The 23,704-nt window shown below is 23.8% G+C and overlaps 1 protein-coding gene across 1 annotated transcript in view; it reads right to left on the reverse strand.

Moving 5' to 3' along the window:
* Nucleotides 1-23,458, reverse strand: part of LOC136968353 (leucine-rich repeat and immunoglobulin-like domain-containing nogo receptor-interacting protein 1) — a 47,668-nt gene extending 24,210 nt beyond the window's left edge. Inside the window, exons 1-2 of the mRNA XM_067262362.1 lie at nucleotides 23,279-23,458; nucleotides 22,432-22,562 (exon numbers count right to left, since the gene is read on the reverse strand). The gene's annotated coding sequence lies outside the window, so the exon portion shown is untranslated. The remainder of the gene's footprint in view (nucleotides 1-22,431; nucleotides 22,563-23,278) is intronic.
* Between the last annotated feature and the right edge of the window lie 246 nt (nucleotides 23,459-23,704).

Genomic DNA, 23,704 nt, shown 5'->3' on the forward strand with positions numbered 1-23,704 from the left:
TGAGCCAAAATTAGTGATAATTTCAGCGAAAGTTTTAATTTACTCAAGACGTGATTTGAATAAACAATTAAATGCAAAGTAGAAGATAAAGCAGCATGATAACACTTAAAATTTAAGTTTAATTTCGTTTAAAAATCACGAAAATAAAATATAGATTTAAAATAATAATCAGAATTGAGCGATAGGTTAGGATAATAATCCGGTAAGTATTAAATAAAACTCTTGGGATTGTAGTTATAGAGAGGAAACCCCAAAAGAGGAATGCTACAAGGAATAAGCAATGTTAGATTCTCTCGATTTCTTTGCTTCGTTGCTTATTGTGGCCAGTTTGAAGAGCGGATAGAGAACCATAAGCAAAGAATTATTATTCCCAATTACACTTTAATGGTAGGCTTAATTAAAATTGTACTAGATGATAATTCATTTACACTTCATTAAATGTTAAATATATTCTAATAGTTTTATTTAAATGTTAGAGAAGTTTGTGTTAAGTAAGTTTCGGCAGAACTCAGAAATGTATTAAAAAGGACATCTTCGTGTCGCTCTCAAAAGAAAAGCAATCAATTGAATGTACTTAGATTTCAACAGCATGCTTTAAAAGCAGTATTTTGAATATAAATTCCAACATTGATAGTTTATTACTCGTGTCGCGTGTCATATAGTTGGTAATTTTAATGAGGCACACTGTTATTACCACCTTTATACAGTTTATCGTCTATGCATTCTCTGTCACTATGGATACGATTAACATCTGAAATTGTTTTACCACGGTTTAGTTAGATTTTTATTAAACTTAAATGCGGTAGACATATCAGAGAAAAAAAAAACAGTTATATCTAAAGCGAAAACCAAACGGAACAGCATGCAAAGATCTAAAATTAAATAAGAAATCAACGAAACGAGATAATTTTTCTCAAATTTCACTTTCTCAAAACTGAATTTTATAAGAAAATATCCACTCGGATAACTTTAAAATTTACGAATATTTTTTTATTTTATTTCTTATAAAAATAAAATCTAGAAACTCTTAAGCAATTACTTGAAAACTTATCCAAGAAATCGATTTTTGAATAAAATTATTAAAAAAATCTGTAAATTTATCATATATAAAATATAATTTAGTTTGCTTAAAGCTTATTAAATTGTATAAAAGTTTACAGTAATCCAATTTAAATTTAAACATCTATTATAATGCATATTTATATCAATTTTCTTTAAGGAAAATTATCGCGCTTCTGTAATGTTTGCTACTGTTTGCAACAATACGAAGATTGATTAAATATTAAATTTGCAAACAAATAGCCGAATGCAAAACAAAAATTTTATAAAATCGTCAAATGTATCAAGTTTAATTTTAAGTCGAATGTGACCCAGAGGAAGAGATCTTCAGAGATGAAGCAAGAAGAGTTGATGCCTTCGTCAGTTCAATATATTCCAATTTATTGCGGAAAGCTAATCTAGATGGCAAGAGTACTCAACAAAATTAAAAGCAGCCATTGCTTTTCAGTCATAGCGTTAACCCACGGGAACTTCCTGCATCCAAATGTGTTGATTATATCCATGTTGAAGAGTAAATTCTCAATTTTTTAGTAACCCCTAGCACTAGCAGTTCCTATTTAACACCTTCATTGTATTTTAGGAAATTTGTTTGGAAGTTTAAGGTGACATGTTCCTTAATCTACGAGCTGACACAAATTTCCACAAATTGCCATCTAATTTTATCTTCTTAACGGGTATTCTTAAATCGTTTAGATAGTATAAAAGAACTTTTTCAACCGTTCTACCCCTGAAAATTCGATTTTTCAACATAGAATAAGTGTATATTACTTTATCAATACGTTGATTTTATGGTAACACGATACATTTCGTATTATATTTTGTTTATTTAACAGATTTTTTTATGCACGTAAAGTCTAGAAAACGAAAATTGTTTAAGAAATTCCAAGAAAAATTGTACAATTACGCATTGAAATTTGCTTAATAGTAGTATTTTTTTATTTATTACAAATTGTTTAAAACAACGAAAATTTTAGTAAAAGATATTCAAGACCATCTCTAGAGAAATATTCTAGAGAAATTTATTGTTGAAATACATTAAAATGATGTTTTTCTATAGCGAAACTTCATTACAACATTATACTACTCTACAGCAAGACAAGAAAAATATTTTCTAGTAAATTTATAAAAAAAAACTTTTCGTAAAAATTTCTTCCAATATAGAAAATTTAACATTTTATTCTACGTGATATACTCAGATATTGAAGAATTGACAGTAAAAATATTCAACAAACAATATCAGAAAGAGTAACCCAAATCGAATTTCTGATATCCGATATAAATGTAGAAGATAATGAAGGAAATGTCTGGATGTTAATATGAAAAGATTGTGAATCTAAATGAAATCTTTTCTTAGAGGATTTGAAATGCTTCTGATATATTTTTTTCACTTTTACAAAGTCTCTATACTAATATCGTAATGTACCTTAATCGGATATACTTATAGACTGTCCGATGTTTTACAGAAGCCAATTGCAACTGTCACTAAAATATATCTAATCTCGGAGGAAAGTACAAACCGACTTTTATATATTTCTTGCCCTGAAGTACCTTGGCTAATGGTATGATTTGGTCACATTTTTGGTTGGAAATACTCTGTACAGAGGATTTACTACTAATATCATAAGTAACTTACTTCCCCGTCAAAGTAGGGATTGAATAAGATAAAAGTATATATTGTGTACAGCGCGAAGAAGGAGAAAGGGGAAAAAATATCATATTAGTTATGATTAATTTATTCATGAAAGTTTTAAGAAAATATAATTTTTTTACTGCATCTTAATGTCTTTAAATCACTAGAACCGAAGGAAACTAAGAAAAGTAATCTGCTAACTTGTATAAAGATTAAGAAAAACTAACATAAATTATTAAAAATTCAAGTTGTAATCCTCTAACATTAAAATTAATTTGGCGACAGAGAAAAATAATTTAGTAATTAAAAGATGAAGATAATTTTACATTAACAGATTCCTTGATATATATATATATTAAAAATAATTTATCCAAGTTAATTATTTTACACGTTGATGATGAAATGTATTTTACGAGTCGTATAATAAAATATTATTTATTTATTTAATTTCTTCTTAAAAGTCTTATATATAGAAATTAAAACATTTAATTTATTTAATTATTTTTCTTTAAAAAAATAATTTTATGAATTTAATAAAATATTTATTCTGTTGAATTTTTGAAATACAAAGTAAAAATTTCTGAAAAATTTATCTAAATATTGACAAGATAATGAAAAGTTTCAGTTGAAAAAATAATAAAAAGAATTTTAATTTAATTAGTTTATCTTCTTCTGTCCGGCTGAAGAAATGTGAAATTCATTTGTTCTGATTTATTTTTTCTTCTTTTTTCTTGTTATTAAGGTAGCATAAACAATGTCGTATTAATATATATCAATTTTGTTGCTGTAACAGTAATTATTTTTCTTATTATCGCTTAAATACATTATTTATTAATTTAATTAATTTACGACAATGATACTGTACGAAATTAAAATAATATATATATTTCTTATTAAATATTTTCATGATGCTAATATATATTTTATATATATAAATGTATGATCAGAGTAAATTGAAAAAGCTTTTTGACAACATTATAAATGATTTTACAGCAAACAATTTTATTTTTACTGCTATGTTAGCCGATTTTGTTTCTATAATAATATATAGAGTGGCCTAAAAATCGTGATATCGGTTGAAGATTAGGGTCGTTTAAAGGATTTAAAATGTTTCAAAAAGTTGTGTAATTTGTAATAGAATAGAGAGAATTTTACTTTAAACTAAAAAGTATTTAACTGACTAACATAAAAACTATCTACTAAATCCTACTAAAACTGATTCTAGAAGAATCTATTGTGTACAAGTTTCTATAATGTTTTAAATTAAAATTAACATTTTTTTCTCTGTAAAAACAGATCAAATTTCATATATTACAGTGCTAAAAACATAATAAAATTATACGTTAACAGGTTACAACTAGGAGTATAATTAGTGGCATCTTTCTTATATAAGATGCTTCATTTAAAGAAGAGCTAGATTAATATATAATTATTTTTCAAACCAAAATTATTTTCCATTAAAAGAAAGAAATTTAAATTTATATATTCGTGTAGAATATTGAATATTTTGTTTTATATACTGGTATATACATACAAAAGAATATTTTTAAAGCTTTCATGGAAGATGCCTGAACAAAAGAAAGTTTGTTTTGCATATTCTTCTAATTATTAGTCGATATAGTAAAAATAAAAGTATCTTTTGCTAGAAGCTATATTTAATCCTGAATACACGCAACTAATTAAAAGAAAAATGACTTTAAACTTATTTAAATAAGACTGATAGAATTTTAGTAAACAAAATGATAATTAATTCTTTGTTAGATTTGTACATTTAATGTCCTTTATTATTATCAACTGAAAAACAGAATTTTTCTTTTACATCTTGTTTTTCTTTATTTTCAAGTATTTGTATAAAAGTATTTTGCATATTTCTGTATATTTAAGATTGTTAATATTGTAAAAGAGAAACTAATCATCAATGGATAATTTGCTTGGAGTAATGAGTCATTCTGAAGAGTCGATGTTGAGGAGTTCGGATAATTGGATGAATTATCAAGTTAGAGTGGTATATTGTTCAATTGATTAATAGAAGAGGGATGAGGATGCTGTAGTGATGCTAAATTTGGAAGTTTTTCGAGTTAGAAGAATGCTAAAGCTTATGAAGTGGAGTAGAAGCTATAATTTAATTTCGAATGAATGACGGTTTAGCTTATTTATTTTCTATCATTAATCTTACATCTCGTATCGGTTTCTATTTATTCATTTCGAATTAAATGATAAAAATTCTAATCGTAATTTTGTTTTTCTTTTTCTTTTCGAAATTTATTCAATGTAATACAGAAATAATGTCTTAATTCTAAAGCAATAACACGTGGAACGTCGGAAATAAGAGAAAATCTGGAAGCAATTCAGCATAGTAAATATCTCGATAATATAAGGTTAGTAGCTATTTTTGTCTCTGTATGGTATCGTATGGCAGAAAGACTGACAAGTAATGACGTGTAAAAAAATAATCGGAAACGTAACTCGAACCCATAGCTTGATGATGTCAACGCTTGGTAATATAGGTAGCTATTGAAGATAACTAGAACGATTGAATATGGAAATTATTCCAGTGAGGATAATCGGAAGAGATGGACACATAAAATATTCAGAAGAGAGCAATTGATAGAGATGGTCACAAGTCAGATAATATTAAATTATCCTTCAGTGAGGATAATTGAATATGAAGAATTTTTATGATTGTTTTATTGGATGAATCTTTAATCAAACTGTAGCTTTTTTTTCTAAATAATATTAATGCTTTTATCTGATGATTTAAATATCTAAAAAAATTATTTTTATAAAATTTAAATAATGTAATACATATAACAATTTTTTTAAATCTCATTAAATCGGACATGTAGAGTTATTAATGATTCTGAAAGAGCTTATTGAATTCCATCAGAAACAGAAAATTACATCTGGATATTTCCATGAAAATTTCATTCTTTTGAAAATATTTCTTTGAAATTTTAATGTAAAAAATAATAATAATTTTGATTTTTTTAAGGAAAAACATTCAAATCTAGTAAAAAGTTATTAAAAGTAATAGTTTCTTTTAATCATCTTTCTGACTTGATATGTAATTTTTTCCTATTTTACTTTATTATTTTTTTCTTTATAAGTCAGAAAATACTTTGGAAAAATCAAGAATTACTTTTGATGAATGAGTGGAATTATAATAGTTTCCTACACATGTTATAAAAAAAAGGAGGATGAAAAATAAAACTCTTTAATTACCTAACTTTCGTATGTCACAGAAACGAGAAGTCGAGTGACAGCTAAAGTAGAGAATAATCGATATACTTTAATCACAAACAAAATTTAAAACAAAGTAAAGCCAGAGTAGACAATGATATATGTAAAAATTTGGTTCATTTTAATGATCAATCTCTCTCATTCTAACGCGCTGCTCGATCTTCGGATGGATTTTATTGATCCATAAAAAATAAATTAGACTTTACAAAAATATTATTGTAAAATAAAAGAGAATGTAGATAGTCTTTTAAAAATATATTTATATACAGTATAAAAAATAGATATGTATTAATATATAGATTATTTTTGAAGATGATAGTAAATATTTGAAGATGCGATGTGCGTGTCTGTATGTGTGATCCTAGGATTTTTATATTAAAAAAACTTTTTTCCCCTCTTTATTTTTTAAATTGCTGGAGATAGACGATTTATAAAGCGTATGTGTAAAGAAATGCGTTACTGGGATGTAATTTAGTTTCTGTGTAGAGATTGAAGTTTTATCAATAGAAGTAGAAATGTAGGATTTTCTATTCCTAGCTGGTTCTCTGCTTGTGATATATGGTGTGTATTGATTGGCACTGAAACTAACTTTCTGGATAAGAAAAATGGTTATTACATAAATCATATCACGGTTAGATCCATTGTCTAAATTTATATTGATTCATTATACAGTTTTTTATTCTTATATATCATATTTATGTATTATATAAAGTTTTGTTTCGAGATAATTAACTTAATAACTACATCCTAAAAGATCTTACTGTCTCATTTTTTTTTCTAATTTAATTGTATTTAAAGATGAAATTTCAAGATATGAAATGTGGAAAAATTAATTTAATTTAATCTTTTCCTTATCTTTGATTGTTTGAAAATAAAATTTGTTAATTAATTCTGGAAGAAAAATATGTAATTTTTTAAAAAATTGAATGTTTTTAATGATTACTATCTATATAAACCTTGTTAATATAATAGATAATGATCTCTTAATTGTTATGTTTGTGAAAATGAAAAATAATTAAAAAACTGTAAAGATATATTTTTTAAAGTGTTTTTTATAATATATTTTAATTTTATCTTTTAGATAATCAATCAAATAATCACCAGTTGTATATATTTAAGTGTAACGAGATGTAAATATACAATAAATTCTCTATAAAAAATGAAATTAATAATTTATTTTTCTTACTTTTCTCCTAAGAAATTAAGTGAAATGTATTTACATTTAATTTTTAACATTAATTTATTTAATTAGAATTATAAAATTTAATCATTTTAATTGATGATGATAAAAAAATTGTAATTTATCTTTTTTTAATGCTTATATAAGCGTTAACGAGATTTAATTATTATTTTAAATATTGTAACAGTTTTTGTGTGTGAATATGAAGATACTTTCATTAATTTGAAACAATATATTTACGTTAATGTAATTTTCAATATAAAAATAATCAGAATTATTTTTTTTCATAATTTATTTGTATACGTTCGAAGAAATAAAGAAAATAAAAATCCATAAAATTAAATTAGTAAATAGAAAGTATTGACAGAGTATTCTTGATACTTTTTAACTAAATATGAACAAAATCTTCAAATAGGATTAACACAGGAAGGAAGGGAAGGGGAAAAAAAAGGCTTTAGTCCATGTTAATGAGATTGAAGTTATCCATGAGAGGGTAAGAAAATAATTAATTAAAACTGATAAAACTGGAATAAAATCAGCTTTTAATTAAGGAAAAATCCTTTAATATAAATAATTAAAAAAAAACTTACCAGTCACGAAAAAAATATAATTATCCAAGAGAGTAATTATGAAAAAAACTGTATTTATAAAGGTACTGTACCTTTTGACGTTAGCTATGTTTTTATATTCTGTTTCTTTTTTATGATATTATTTTATTTATAAATAGCAATGCTGAAAATTGGAAATGTTTGACATCTGAGCAGTTAAAGAGAACCTATACATGTCACAGACAACGACGTATTTCTTATACTAAGCTGAGAAAGTTGACATTGAATGAGGAAAAATGTTATGTGAATTGAAGCTGGGAATAAACACTCATATCTCACACATACTAATTCTAAATTATTACCCCAAATAACAAGCGAAACAGCAAATTGTGTTTGTGTTATCAACTTTATCTGAAGAATAAAAAGAAGATAAGCATTTATATCTTATCGCTAGATTAAAAAAATTTTTCTTGAAGCATTTATTAATACTCGGTTTTAATTTTTTAATGCCTTTTATTAAAAGATAACATTCTAAATAACGCCCAATTTTTAAAATTTAATTATATATATTTTTGCGAAATTATCAAATATGTTTGAAAAATCTCTGTTTTTATTAATAATGCAATAGTTTTTTAATATATAATTTCATTTTTTTTATTAAATATTGAAGGAGTTAAGAGATCCGCATCTTGCTGTTTCTCTTCAATTTATCCATAAAAAATTATATTATTACATTAAAGTATTTATTCCCCTGAGAAAAGAAATTTAACTCTTTTTATAATTTTCCATTTTTACATTACTGTAGCAACACATTGACAAAATTTCGAAGAAAAATAATCAAATTTTCGAAAAATTTGAATAAAATTAAAGAATGGGTTATTAACACTTTACGAAGAAAAAAATGTTTTTTATTATATTGTAAGAATTTTACATTAATGTATAATAAACTATTAAATTTATTTGTGATAAAAATATTCTTTCAAAATATGTTTTTGCCTTCAGGTGATGAGCGCATAGAAAAATATAAATGTGTAATTCCTGCGAGTGCTTTCGTATCAGTTTACTCCATCATAATTCATTCTGAAAATGCATTTGTAGATAAAAATACTTTAGGAAAATCATACCTATGCAATTCTGTGTTTAATGATCGTGTAATTAATCAGGGAAACGATAAAAATTTTATTTGATGTAACAATTATCAAATATTAAATTCGTTGAAATGTATAAATGAGACCATTTAATGGCTTAAAAATCTAGAAATATTTTGTAATAATTGTCTACAATAATTTATGCCCTAGATGCAATTGTAGATAAAAATATTTTCTAAATTATATCTAGGCAATTGTATATAATTTTATCAGGAAGATGAGATATACTTTTTATGATATGATTTTTAAATACTTTAAATGTATAAATGGAAGTTTTAATGATTGATAAATGTAAAGAATATCTTCAATTATTCTTGTTAATTCTCTAAAATAATGTTTATTTAGTATTTTACTAGAAATATTCTTTAAAAAATAGCTTAAAAAACTTACGATTTTTAGATGAGTAAGTTTGTTTGGAAGAGATGAAGATTGTTAAAACGAATATATTGTTTTTACAAATATTTAAAAAAATTAATAATATGATAGCTTAAACCATTTTAAAATGATAAATTTATGAAATATCTTGAATTACAGCAATAATTCTTTAAACACGAAGAGAAAAATCTTTAAAGATGTGCAATTCTAGATTTAATAAATTTCATAATTTTATGAGTGAGTGCGAAGATAATAAAGTAATAATCTTAATTACAGCAATTATAATAAAATATTAAGCAAATTTTATGCTTAAATATACCATTCATTTATTAAAATATATTTCTTACGCTTGATGATAATTTTATAAAAATTTATTGAAGAAAATCGGAAATAATTTTTAAGATTTTTTTTTTACTCGTTAAAAATATTTATTTGCAGATTTCTTTCACTTGAATATCTTACATTGATTGAGCCAAAATTTCTTTTTTTCATTCAATACATTGAAAGATTCTTATAAAGAAGCACAGTGCAAAGCTTCATAAAATATGAATGTAGTTTATTCAGGGCTTTGGCTCTAAGAAAACTTGAAAGCCTTTTGCTACTAAACTTCTAAAAATGTATAATAATAAATAAATTTAAACACTTGAAAAACTGCTAAATGTTAGGACATGAAGTAATTTTCTAATCAGACAATTAATTAAATAATTATTCTTATAACTCAGATTAATTTATTATTACACACATTATCTGATCAATTATAAATTACATTTACTGAAAGAAAATGTTAAAAAAAACACAGCTTCAATGGCAAAATTGATTGATACAATGATAATATTTTACTAGAAAAATAAATTATTGAAAATATTTACAGTAAAAATTTAAATATCGTGCCATTAATTATTCGAAACAAAGTAAAAAATATAACTGTTTCTGTGTTATATATTAAGTGGTTATCGGTGAAAGATTAGGGAAAAAAGCATATCTGTGGAATTTTAAATTTAACAATCCTATAATTTCATCAAGAAATCGAGTAGATGATAAATTAAAAAGCTTCTTGCAGCAACAATTATAAAATATTAAACGATTTAAATGTATAAATGAAGGACTTAATGGTTGAAAGATCTAGAGAATAACTTCAGTTGACTAGTAAAGTAATTAATGTGTAGTAAAATGTGTTAAAGAGAAGCGAGCTTCCTTTTTCTTTCTTTATTCTACTTCTGCTTCAGAGATTCATTAAGAAAGATTTAAGAAGAAAAGGAGAATTCACTACATTTGTCAATTAACTCCAAAATCCTTTGAAGTGGAATAAGATGCTGGAAAATACATAGAAAGAAAATGTGATTTTTTCAGAAAAAAAAAATTAAAATATAATAATTTTTTTTCGATTCTTCCTCTCTAATATCTGGAGGATTTACAGAGGATATAAAACGTAGCAATTTTCATGTCTTAGTTGTATGATATATAAACGATATATCTCTCTCTCTTCTATGTGATATACAAGCTATATAAACACTTCTTGTATGTCGATTTGATGTATAAGTTACATTTTTTGAAGTTATATACGCGCTCTTGATGTTCTATTTTAAACTGATAAACTATGCACTTATATGATATATTAACTGAAGTATGTTTACAACTTTTATAAGTTTCCCCCTATTTTTTTTTCTTAAGGAAATTTATATCATAACGTCATTTGTTAGACTTTAAGAGTGAAGCAGCGAAATTTTTTCTAAATAAAATTGTGAAAATATTATTATTGAATCTACAGATTTATCTTTTATTTGGTACTTTAGCATATATATATATATATATATATATTTTTTTCTGAAGTTTGTAGCTAAATTATGATAATTTGATATGCAAATATTTATTTATTTAAGCCTTTTTCTGAAAGAAAAAAAAATCATTTTAACGATTTTTCTTGATATGTGACATAAACTTTCGTGTAGTTTTATAGGAGAATCGAGGAAATAAATAACTCAAAATATCATCATTAAAATTTTTATAAATAAATAAAATGTAAATATGAATACGAATCACAAAAAATTCTTTATTTTTTACTTTTATTATTTATTCTTAAAAATTTGAAAAAAATTATTTTTATAGAAATATTTATATAAAATTTATAATATTTCTTATTTATATTTTACTGTATATCTAAACTTTTCTGTATAAATAAAATTATAGAATTTTATATTTTTTATTCGTTAAAATTTGAAACGTAGAAAGCAATTTTTAGCCAGGAAAAAATAAATTTCGCCTCTCTAAAAATTAAAATTTAAAATATTGAACATAATTTTTAAATTTTTCAGTATATCCTTCACGGAAATCCTTAATAAGTTTCTTAATTATAATTTTTAAAGTTTAAGTAATAATTTTTATTGCAATATATTTTAAAAGAGAGGCGTAAAAATCACTCCATTAGAAAAACTTAATTGATAAAAGAATGAATTAATTTTTAAAAAATTACCGAAACAATCAAGCAACTTTCGAAATTTTTAATATTGTCACAGGTAAAGATAACTGTAAGATCGATTAAAATTTTATAACCTCATTTCATTTTTTGAATAAAAAAGAAAAATAATAATAAAATAAAATAAAAATGCAATTTACTTTGCCAGCTTAATTAACTGCTGCTACCACAAAAATCTTTAAAAGTCATAAAAAAACTGTATTTACATAAACGTAAAAATGATAAAAATAAATCGAAGAATAAAATTTTATCATAATTAAATTATTTTAAACATAAATAAATCATAAAAAGTACATCACGTTAGCGGAATCTATTCGCAATGTTCATTAGAAAGTAATCGAAGTTTATATTAAATTATAAGCTATTAAGTTAAATATGATTGTTTAATTCTTTTACATGGAGATTATGTGCACTTTATTTACATTATAATTCAGAAATTTACGGTATAACACGCAATGAAAAAATGGCACTTTCCCTAACATTAATAAGATCCAACACAATAATCCTTTCTTAAACAATTTACTCTTCAGAAAAGATTATAATGACATTAAAAGTCAACTTTATTTATCACCGGGTCATAATTTTATTAGTGTAAAAGTAAAGAATAATCCCATAGAAATATCCCATTAAGTGTTTTTTTTAAATTAAAAAATAATTCTAAAAAAATTATATATTAATAACATGAAATATTCAGTTCACACGAAGATGGAAAAATTTTTGTTTCGTCTAATTTTAGGATTTATGGATGCAAATATATATACATATATATATGCTCTTAAATAAAGTTAATTTATAAAACATGAATCTTTTCACAATTAAGTTAATTTGCTCATTAAAGCGTTAATCCCTTCGTCTATGAGTCAATCCTCCTTATCTACTTAAAATATTTGTTTTATATCTACAGGGAACAGCAAGTACAGTATTAATTGTGTAATAAGACTACTCTGATTCGGTTAGTAATTATAAAACTCTAATTACTTCACGTTGAACCGATAATCGTACTTTGATTGGGTGTCTAATGGAAATACTGTTATCTTTAGTTACAGTTTTGACAAGATATTATCCACCATATCTACAAAGAATCCCCCAAAACCCATATTTCTTCACACTTTGACGACGTCCTCCTAAACAGTTTGTCGTTAACTTTGATTAGTTCACTTAAAATATTCTATAAATTGTAAAGAAAATTGAGAAGATTATCATGAAATGAAGTTATTGATTAGTGATTTATAAATTACATTTTTAAATTTATATATGTTGTAGGTTACCTTATCAAAAGATGCCTTTAAATATTTTATAATTAAGTCGACTCCTTTAGTATATCGACGTTTAACCGCTTATAATTGATGACAGAATAACTTTTGATGGTTTAAATGATGATTTATGCTTAAAAATTATGTAAAACTTCCAGTTATAAGCAATTATTAAGTAGCTGCAACTAATTGACTAATATTATAATAACAACCAAGGCTTACTTTATTATTTGAGGAATTTATTGTGCGTATATATTAATATTTTTCTTATATAAAATTTATATAAGAAATTAAATTTTAATTGTAATTCTTTAAGTAAAATTACTAGTTGTAAACTAAAATAAATATATATATACATTATAAAGACTTCTGCTGTAGGCAATTTAATAAATAAACTACATAATTTTTAATTATATTGATACTTAATACAATTGTACATAATACAATAAAATATAAATTAAATTACTATTATATATTTAACATTAAGATAATAAATGATAATGAAATCTGAATAAATATTTAATATGGCTTGCTATTGTTATTTTTCTGTTGAATTATAAGATATTGTATATATATATATATATATATATATATATATAATATAATTTAATTAATAAATAAATAAATTTAATGTTAAAAATCCCAAAAAATTAAATTATTATTTTAGATAAAAGATAAATTTTTAATATATATAAATAATTACCATTGATTAAATATTTAATTTTATAGGGAAATCGTATTAATTTACATTTATATAAAATGTAAGGTTTACGTAACGTCTGTTATAATGTAATTTTCGTTTTTATTAATTAATTTCTCTTTTTAATAATAAAAAATAATTTAATATAAATTTATTTAAACTTTTTTATTATAATGAAATCTTTTAATTGATATTAAAATATTTTAATACACGTTTGCTTATATTTAAATATAAAAGACTTTTGCTCTTATAGCAGTTTTTTTATATTGATTTTAATAAAAATTTTATAAAATAAAAAATAAATTAAGCCAATTTCCTAGCGTATTCAAAACATTGAATTCATTCATTTATTATTTTTTTTAATAATAATTTTTTTACACTCTAAATAATGTCATTTATTTAAGATTATTGAAAAATATAATTATACAATTTATATAGTATCATCAATATTTATTTACAAAAATATTTAAGATAAAGTCAGTATTAAATAACTTAATTAAATTTATATATTTAAAAAATAATTTTGAATGTTATAAACATTTAAAAATAATAAATTAAATAGAAAAGCAATTTATTTACATGTATAATATTATTATTAAACATTAGGAGTAGAGCTTACTCAAAGATATAGGCTGAAGAAAGGACGAAGGGGAATGAGGATGATAATACGTTAAATAAATTTGTATTAATTATCATTAAATCGTAATCTAAAAATATCAAAACTTTGCCCGGGGTAATTTTTAACAATTCTTTTAACATAATGACCGATTTAAAGTTAATTTTAAGTATTTTCCACCGAGGCATCGCTTATCATCTTTTCACTCCAAGCGTAAGTGGATGGAAACTAACTACTCGAAACTTGGTTTTCTTTCTTTGAAGCACGCAAAATGTGTTCAAAAGAATGTATATATATATAAAAAAATCAAAGTGAATATAAGAAACTCTTGCACGCTACGTGGATATCATTTATGAATTTGTATGATCGAAATAACAGTTGTATCGATTATTGCTACTTTTCGTGATCTGCTAGGACATATAACGTTTCCTTCCACATAATATTTGCTTAAATGAATGTTTTGTTTAATTATTAAAGCAATTTTTAACAAAAATTAACAATTTAATTTGTATTATTGTTATTTAAATGTATAAAATTTCATTAAAGTTTACCTTGCGTTAAATTAACTAAACGCTATTTCATCCTAAAGTAAAAATTAAATATTGAATAAAATGTATAACGTTTTAAAAATTTAATTTATACTGTATTTTTAATTTTTAAATTTAGTTAAACACACACACACACACACACTCTCTCTGATAATTAATTTTTAATAACGTTTTGAAAAGTTTTAGTTTAGAAGTTAATTAAAATTATTTTTCTGTTGCTGTGCAAGCGTTTACAATTTATCTCAATGGCATAATTCTTCTAAAGAATAAATTGCTTAAGCCAACCAAACTGTTGAATATTTCTGAAGATGTTATTAGTATAAAATATTTAATCTTCCTTTAACTAAAATTTAAAAAAAATTAATTACTTAATTAGTTTCTTAATATCCAACTTAAGAGGGGGATTTCTCCTATAAATTATGGATAATAAGTTAGTAGAAGTAGCAATATACGTAAGGAATAGCAATTTTTTGATATTTTTCTAAGCTAAAATAGCTTGCTTCATCATACAACATGAGTCAAGTTCGTTTTGCATCAACAAGATCGGGAGGAAGTTGAAGTCTATTGGATATATCTAGTGTGAGTCACAGGGTCTAATTTAATAGTATTAAGTTTAGATAGACTAATCGATCAATCCCTAGTTGATTTGACATAAAAATGCGACAAATGAGAACATTTAACTTTTTAAATTAATAAGAAGTTATTGATTAAAAAAATGATTAAAAAACCACACAATTTTCCTCCCATATATCATTTAAGAGACATTAACTTCAAAGTTTAAGAGCTGATTTTAAATTTAAACCGTGCTAAGTGATCATAAATGAATAATTCTTTAATAAATTCAATTAATTCGGGATTCCTCTTGGAATCATTATAAATAATGGTGATAAGTGCTTATCAACTATTTGATTTTACAATTCATTTTTAGAAAAATTAGGATATAAAATTTATAGATGATGGATTTAAATTTAATTTAACAGTTAATGTAGTTAATATGTAAAAAATTATTAAATGTCTTTTATATATAATTATAAAGAAAAATTACTATTTTAAGATAGAACTTATGAATTATTGAATTATATATTAACACATTTGCACTGCAATTTTGATCATACTTTCTTCGATAAATCTACAATGCAAACATTAATTCTTAGTATATAAAATTTAAATTTCTTCAAGAAATATTTTCTTGTTTAACATATGGAAAAGAAGGATTAAATATAAAAATTTCCGAGAATTTTTTGAAGTAAAAATTGTTTCGGTTTTCAAGATTTTTACTTTATACTTTTTCTTTTCTATCTTTTCAAAGCTACCGAAATAACGAAAAAAGTTTCTTGAGAAGAAAAACACAAGAAAAATCTACTTAATTTAATAAGATTTTCTTTAAAAAATATGAGAAAATATTACTAAAAAGTGATGCTTTTAAAATTCAATTCTTTTTAGAAATCGTGTTTTTTAAGAGATGCTTTAATGACATAGATTCATTTAATGTAACATCAATAAAATTTTGATTAAAGTTCACTTAATCGCGAAATTTTAGTGAGCAGAAAAAGGTCATTTTTAATTATTATAAGCCTAATTTAAAGAAGAGATAAAAGACATAACCGATTTTCTTCATTGTCACTCGAAGCAAAAATAAAATATTGACAAAATAAGTATAAAACAATGCCTTTAGCATAGAATAGATATGATATAATGCATATCGATCCAACTAATTTCTTAAATGATAATTTTTCAGCTCAAAACGTGTAATTTTTTTTTACTTTTATCCTCTCGATAATTGCTTTCTTAACATTTGTAACCTTATTTTAAATAGATTATAGAGGTGTGTATATCTAGATTTGAGGGATTTTTGTAGATAAACTGATAAATAAATAAAAATTCAAATCTTCTGTTGTGGGATGAGGACAAAAGGATAAGGAATAATATTCCTTTTGTGTTCTTATCACCAGATTAGAGGGTTGGATAAAGCATTAACAAATATTCCATCTTTTTCACCCCCGTGCATGTTTCATGAATAATACAATCTGGCCCGCTCTGCAGTTAGCTTAACATCAATCTCCTGGTCACCGGGACCAGATCTTTGGTGTTTGTGCACACACCAACTTGGCTTTGTCATTCTCAACCTATCACTCCTTGTCACAATGCTTCTTATTACAACAGCAACGATAAGAGGAGGCTCACGTTTTGATTTTCTCATTAGAAATGGCACGACGAATTTTCGTTATATAAAGTAGAGAAAAATCCATTATGTTCGAAAGATCATTAAAGGAAAATTCATTTATTAAAAATAGTAAAATATTTAAACCCTTATCGGATTTACAGTATAATTTCTAACATAAATCACAGCAATGTCATAAGCAGGACTTTAGAGTAATGGAATGCTTACAGGTTTCAAAACTCGGCTAAATGATACCTAATGTTGGATACAGATGTTGCATCAATTCCCTTTTCGGATCACGTGACTAGCATGTGATAAATGACACGTCATGGACCGGCCACCGAGGTCGTTCCCCCACCTACCACCCGGGTTACACTTTCCAACCAGGTAACAGATGTTTCTCTAACCTCAAATGATGCTCATATACCGATTCTGTCTTCAAGTTTAAAAGACGCTCTATATTGCTTTTTCTTTCACTACTTTTATTTATTAAAGTTTCGTTTCAGCTTTAGTTTATCCTTAAACTTGTTCCCCCCCTTTTTTTTTGTTAAAAACGTAATGGATTTTTTCTGAGGAAATTACAAACATGACTTGAAATTTAAAGAAAGGAAATGTTTTTTTAAACTTCTTTTAATTATTATCCGGTAAAGTTGATCAACAAAATCGTAAAATCGTTAATGAATAAAAACATAAGAATAAATGTAATTAGCATACATTTTTAATAATTAATTTTCTTATATATAAATGAAAAATAAAGTGAAAAATATATTATATTTTAGCGAACGAGTTACTTAATTTAAAATATTTAATAATAATAAAGTATTATATAATATTGAATATTTATGAATTTATAACCAAATATTTAAAATAGCTTTAAGGAATGTCTTGAAGTTCACCGACATTCATATCTAATGTTTAAAACTTCATCAAAGTTTTACAATAATATTTTTAAATTTATAAAACTTTATTATCATAAAATTAATAAATGAATATTTTGTAGAATTCTAGTAAATATGCTCTAGAGTAAATAGGAATAAAATAACTTATATTAGAATTTCTTCATGTAATAAGTTAATTATCAATTATAAAATCATAAAATTTACTAATAAATGTTACGTTGTTTGATATATTAATATTTAAATGTACAAATAATTTAATTTAATTAATAATTTAAGTGATTTATAACAGCATATCAGTGACAGAAAAGATAATTTTATCAGTAAAAGTATATAATTTATAATGTTATTAATTTGAAACCGAATTTATTTAAATTATTAAATGTACTCAAAACTTAATGTACAGTACGTTATTGAAAACTAGGTATGTTAAAAATAAACAAAATAATTATTAAATATTAAGCATTCTTCTTGCGTGGTTTCTCTTCCATCAGTGTAAATTAATATAAATGAACTGATAAACATCCACGTTAAATATTTAGGCATGTAAGCAATATTATATTTGCTCTTTCAAGATTTAATCTTATCAATATTCTGTTGGAGAACACAAGAAATTAATAAATTCTTAAGCATTATGCTTAAGTATTTATTAATTTCTTATAAAAATAACTTTAAGATTTTTCAGAGACGTGAAACTGATGAAAGAAACGAACAACAAAAAGTTTGGAGAGAAATTTAAAATAAAAAGTAAATTCTCTGTGACGTTGGACATTTTAAAGAGTACTACGAGTCGTCTCTATAGTATTACAAAGTCTTTACAATATTACAAAGGACATTAAAGATCATCCTGATAATATATGTATACATTGAACTTCCCACGAAGGCATAATTCTCATTTATCCAGCAACATAGACTCGTAATATTAACAATATTATTATCAAGATAATCGTTAATATTATGAGCTTATATGTAGCTAGATAAATAAGAATTATGTCTCTATATGAAGTTTAATATATTATTGAGGTAATTTATATATTATAAGGATAATCGATAAACAGCATTAATAGTATTACAAAGCAGGATATTCGTTATACATCCTAGGGTATATAACAATATCCTGCTTTGTAATTTGTTATTCGTTATATATTCTAGGATACATACGAGTAGAATTAAATATATTATATATTTTAATTCAAAAAATTAAATAATTATCAAAAGCACGTTTAAATGCCTCATTCAAAATATATTGTCAGCATGTTTCTCATATAACAGATTGAGAAAGAATCAATTAGTTATTTAAATAAATTGTTTTTATTTAAAAATTAACAATTATAAACATTATAGGGATTCAAATAAATACTTTTAATACGAAAATAATATAAGAAAATGTACTCATTTAAATGTCATATTGTATTTTAATAATTAAAACTTAAAAATTAAGATAACAGTTACGAGCTTACGAGCAATCAAGAATTAATAATAATTACATAAAATATTAAACCATGAATACAGTAACGTTGAATTAATCTTAAATAATGGTAATTTTTGGTTATTTGCATATAAAATAATTAAAATTTTATAATTTATATATGAATAATTTACTATTGACTTAGAATGAAATAGCTTTAGTGATGAGTGCAAAACCTTTAATTATTTTTAATTAATATTACTAGGTAAAATATAAAATATCTTAATAAATAATTAAAATTATCAAAGAATATTTTATTTGGAAATAGTTTCTCTTGCAGTTAATTCAGTCTTTAAAACTTCAATTAAGAAAAATAAAAGCCTCTTCTGATTAGGAAAAACAGCATTTAAAAACGGTCGTTAACTTGTAATAGAACTCATTTAGCAAATCAAAATTCAGTAATAAAAAAATATTCAATCTACTTTACAAATATTAAAATTAATATTTTAATTAACTAATGATGTCAGTAATTTATCCAGATTAAAACTCATCATAAGTTATTGTAACGTCCTACACAAATGGGACAATAAACAAATCCAGTTAAAGCAAATATAAAAAAATCACAAACACACAAACCATAATTACGATAAGTCTCATCAGCGGGGTCCTCTCTAATTAATTAAGTACGTCAGATGCAGACAAACACATCATCACTCACATCACGAAGAGAAGAGACACAGTTAACAGACATGATGCTACAATGTCATGAAAATATTTCCACAAACAAAGGATTATTATAAAGAGAGATAGAGAGCATGTTTATTAATGTACGTTTCTAGTAAAAATAATCGTTTTCCATTAATGTTATTAAGCAATAATTAACGATTAGTTATAAAAATTGGAAAATTTTAAATGTGAAGAATTCATTAGGAACTAACAGCGGATATCAAGAGTAAATTCAATTTCAGGAAATGAATTTTCCTTTATTTTTATATATTTTACAAAATTAAAGTAATTTTAAAATATATTAAGAGGTAAAACAGCAAAAATATTTTATACAAAATTAATTTTTAATGTAATTATATATTATTTATATTTAAAAAATAAACTATTAAAAATACGTAAAGGAAAGGAAAAGGAGGAAGGAAAAGAAGAAAATTTTTAATAAAAGTCTTTATATATAAAATTTTTAAATGAATATATTATTTTTAAAATATTAAAATTTCAAGACAATTCATAAATAAATTACAAACTTTCATCTTCCTTATTGATATTTACAAAGAGAGGGATAATTAAATAAAACTAAACTAAATTCTTTTTTGTTTTTTTAAATTTAAAAATTATTTTAAAAGTTAAATAAGAAAAAATAACATTGTTGAGTTTATTATAAAAATTAAGGTAAGTAAAATAAATCCGTAAATTGTTTTAAGTTATAAGAATAACATTTTAAATGGAATAATCAGATTATTTAATTAAAATCAAGAGAATTTTTTAAATGATTAATGAATTGTTTGTAATAAAATTTAAAGCAATGTTTATTTATAAATATCACTGAGTAAAAATTAGAAAGGAAAAGTGGAAAGAATTAGAAATAATCCCAATGGAATAAAAGCACATTTGTCTTTTTTTTCCTAATTTTTTTTTTTTTAGAAAAAGGCGATTTGTATAAAAAATTTCCCATATAAAAAAGACTTTTTTGTTACTTTATATAGGCAATCTCATTTGCATGATCATTTATTTACATCACTTCCAATGTAATTCAAAACTGCTGAGATACACAAAATTTTCTAATATCCACACTTAGCTAATAGTTGTCACATTAATTCAAAGAAAACAAAATTTTTTCCCCCTTCTTTTCTGTTGTAAACTTATATTTTATGTAAGATTAGAATAGATACGTTTGACAAGAGTTAGATATTATTAAAATTAACGTGCATAATTAATTGTAACAATTTTTGCTTAATTTGTTATAATTAAGAATTAGAATATTTAAAGATAGTGTATCGAATTTACATTTGGCATGTATTCAGATATACAATAAGTTTGTTAGTTATATTAATCTTTTCTTCTTCAGTAATTTTACTTATATTTAATGAGGTTAATAACCTTTAAATGATAATATAAGACGGTTTTAAATATTAAGAATAGACTTAAAATTGTTTTCATGTCAGAGAATTTAAACCTTTTTCTTTATTAATTTTTTATTGGTATTTTATTGCAGTTATTTGAAGTTAATGTATAAATTTATCAACTGTAAAATTTTTATTTTTTATTTATTTCTTGATAAAAATAGTTTTCTTTTCTAAAGAAATATAAACATCACTTTAACACAATGGAGGAGCAAAGACTCAGGTGCCAGTAAAAGTTTTATATACAGTCTCAATCTGTTGTTGTGATAAATTCCTGAAAGTTTTAACATGGATTTATCGATTTTAAAGAAAGTTCAAAAGGCTAAAAGCCCAAGAAAACTTATGTTTGTTAATTCTATGTTGGATGAAAGGAACGAAGGAAATTTATCCTTTTATTTCTTACATCCGAGAAACGTCTTATTTTGAAAATCATAAATAATTCTATTTTGTATTAACTTTAGATTAATATTTAAAAAAATAGTGATTTTTAGTGATTCTAAACTGATTTCTGGCGTTATAAATAATCATTTAAAGATTTTGTACGTATCTAAATGTAATATGAACCGATCATCATTTCTCAATTTAAATCAAATATAATGTTTATTAGCGGGTTAGGAACTAGAAATTGAGGTAGTAAAATCAATAAAAATCGAGAGAGAAAGGCTGAAAAACCATTTCCACGACCTCCAGAACAAAAGTTAATAGTTGCATTTTATTTAAACTAGTTATAAAATTTAAAAGCATTCTTTTAGTGAAGTCTGTAACTGCTTTTTTAATGGCTGATAAATATTATACAAATATAAAAGTAAGAAAGTAAACAACCTTGTCATCATTTTCTACTAAATGCACTTCTCAACTATAAAAATGAAAAGATGTTTCTTTATTATTGTTTGGGATTTTGAGAATCTGTGGCGATTCCCACAAAGAAAGATGCAACAAGACTTTCATTTTCTTTCACAAAGATGTTACATTTAACAACATCAACAAAGTTATGAAAGTAAATTTATATTTATTATTACAGTTTTACTAAATAATCTTATTTACGAAATAATTTTCACCTAACTTACTTTAAAATTTCTTTCCAAATGATTGAAATGATGTTATTGGCAATATCCATCTTCCAGAATGAGCACATTTTTCTGATATGACAAAAAATTTTTCTTCATTGGTTACATTTTCAGTTATCAAATAGTTCAATCTAAAAAAATGGAAAATAAATTAAATATCTATTTAGCAAAATTAAAAATTTAAATATAACATTCGTAACAATAGATAAAACAACAATTTTAAAATGTATTTTATTTGCATAAATTATATTACATCGCAAGTTAGCGATTATTTTTAATAAAATAATCAAAGTTTGAAAAGAAAATTTTACTAATTAGTGTCTTTAAAGTATTATAATTATCAACAAACTTAGAATTCTCATTAGTATTTTTATTAATTATTCAAAAATTCATAATTTAAGAAAGGAAAGAATTTAACTGAAAAATTATTTTATTTCAATCTCAGTGTGAAAATTTTAATGAGAAGTTTATGTTGTTATTTTATCAGATTTCATTTACTTGTTTGCACGTATAATATAAAAAGCAGTTGGCATTATCTCAAAACAAGCCAGAGAGGATTAGAATGCAGTAAAGTTTTAATTATCCCTTTTCCTTGTACGGACTGTATTCACAAGAAAAAATGAAAAAAAAAATTCTTTACTGAGTATAATTGATTTCTGTTGACTGAAGCACAGAGAAGGGATAAGTTGGGAGTTAATTAGGGTTTTCAGTGTACTTCACCATTGCCAAACTATCTGATAAGCTACACATTAAGTTAAGAATATAAAGAAAGTTTACGGGAGATAAAGCAGTGGGTTTTTTATAAGTTAACGAAATTTTTTTACAAAAAAATTAAATGTCAACTTACATAATTATCGTCATCCGTTGACACTATGATGATTTTAAAAGTGTAATAGATCACGTGATCAGTAGCAGGATCTGCACAGCTCGATCGAATAATGAGCAACAAACATTTCGTGAAGTTGCTGAACTTGCACTGAAATGATTTAACCCCACACTGGGAAAATTGTCTTGCGATTCTGCCGTCGACAAGCTCGCTACTGCCGCAGACCGTGACCGAGCGAGGCCCACCAACCATGGTATCGACCAATCTTTAGCAAAGGGGAGGAAGGTATGCCGAAATCTGTCGTTCGGCTATTAACGGTTATTCTGAGCGGATAAACTGCGATAAATGATCATTTGGCCAATCCAAATAAAAGCGAAAATCATTTTAATTAAAAAAACATTAATTATCAACTTTTAATTTTTAATTAAGGGAAAAAATTCTCTTTTG

The sequence above is a fragment of the Centruroides vittatus genome, unplaced genomic scaffold (assembly GCF_030686945.1).
Source record: "Centruroides vittatus isolate TY-2023 unplaced genomic scaffold, ASM3068694v2 contig_1450, whole genome shotgun sequence".
Classification (NCBI taxonomy): domain Eukaryota; kingdom Metazoa; phylum Arthropoda; class Arachnida; order Scorpiones; family Buthidae; genus Centruroides; species Centruroides vittatus.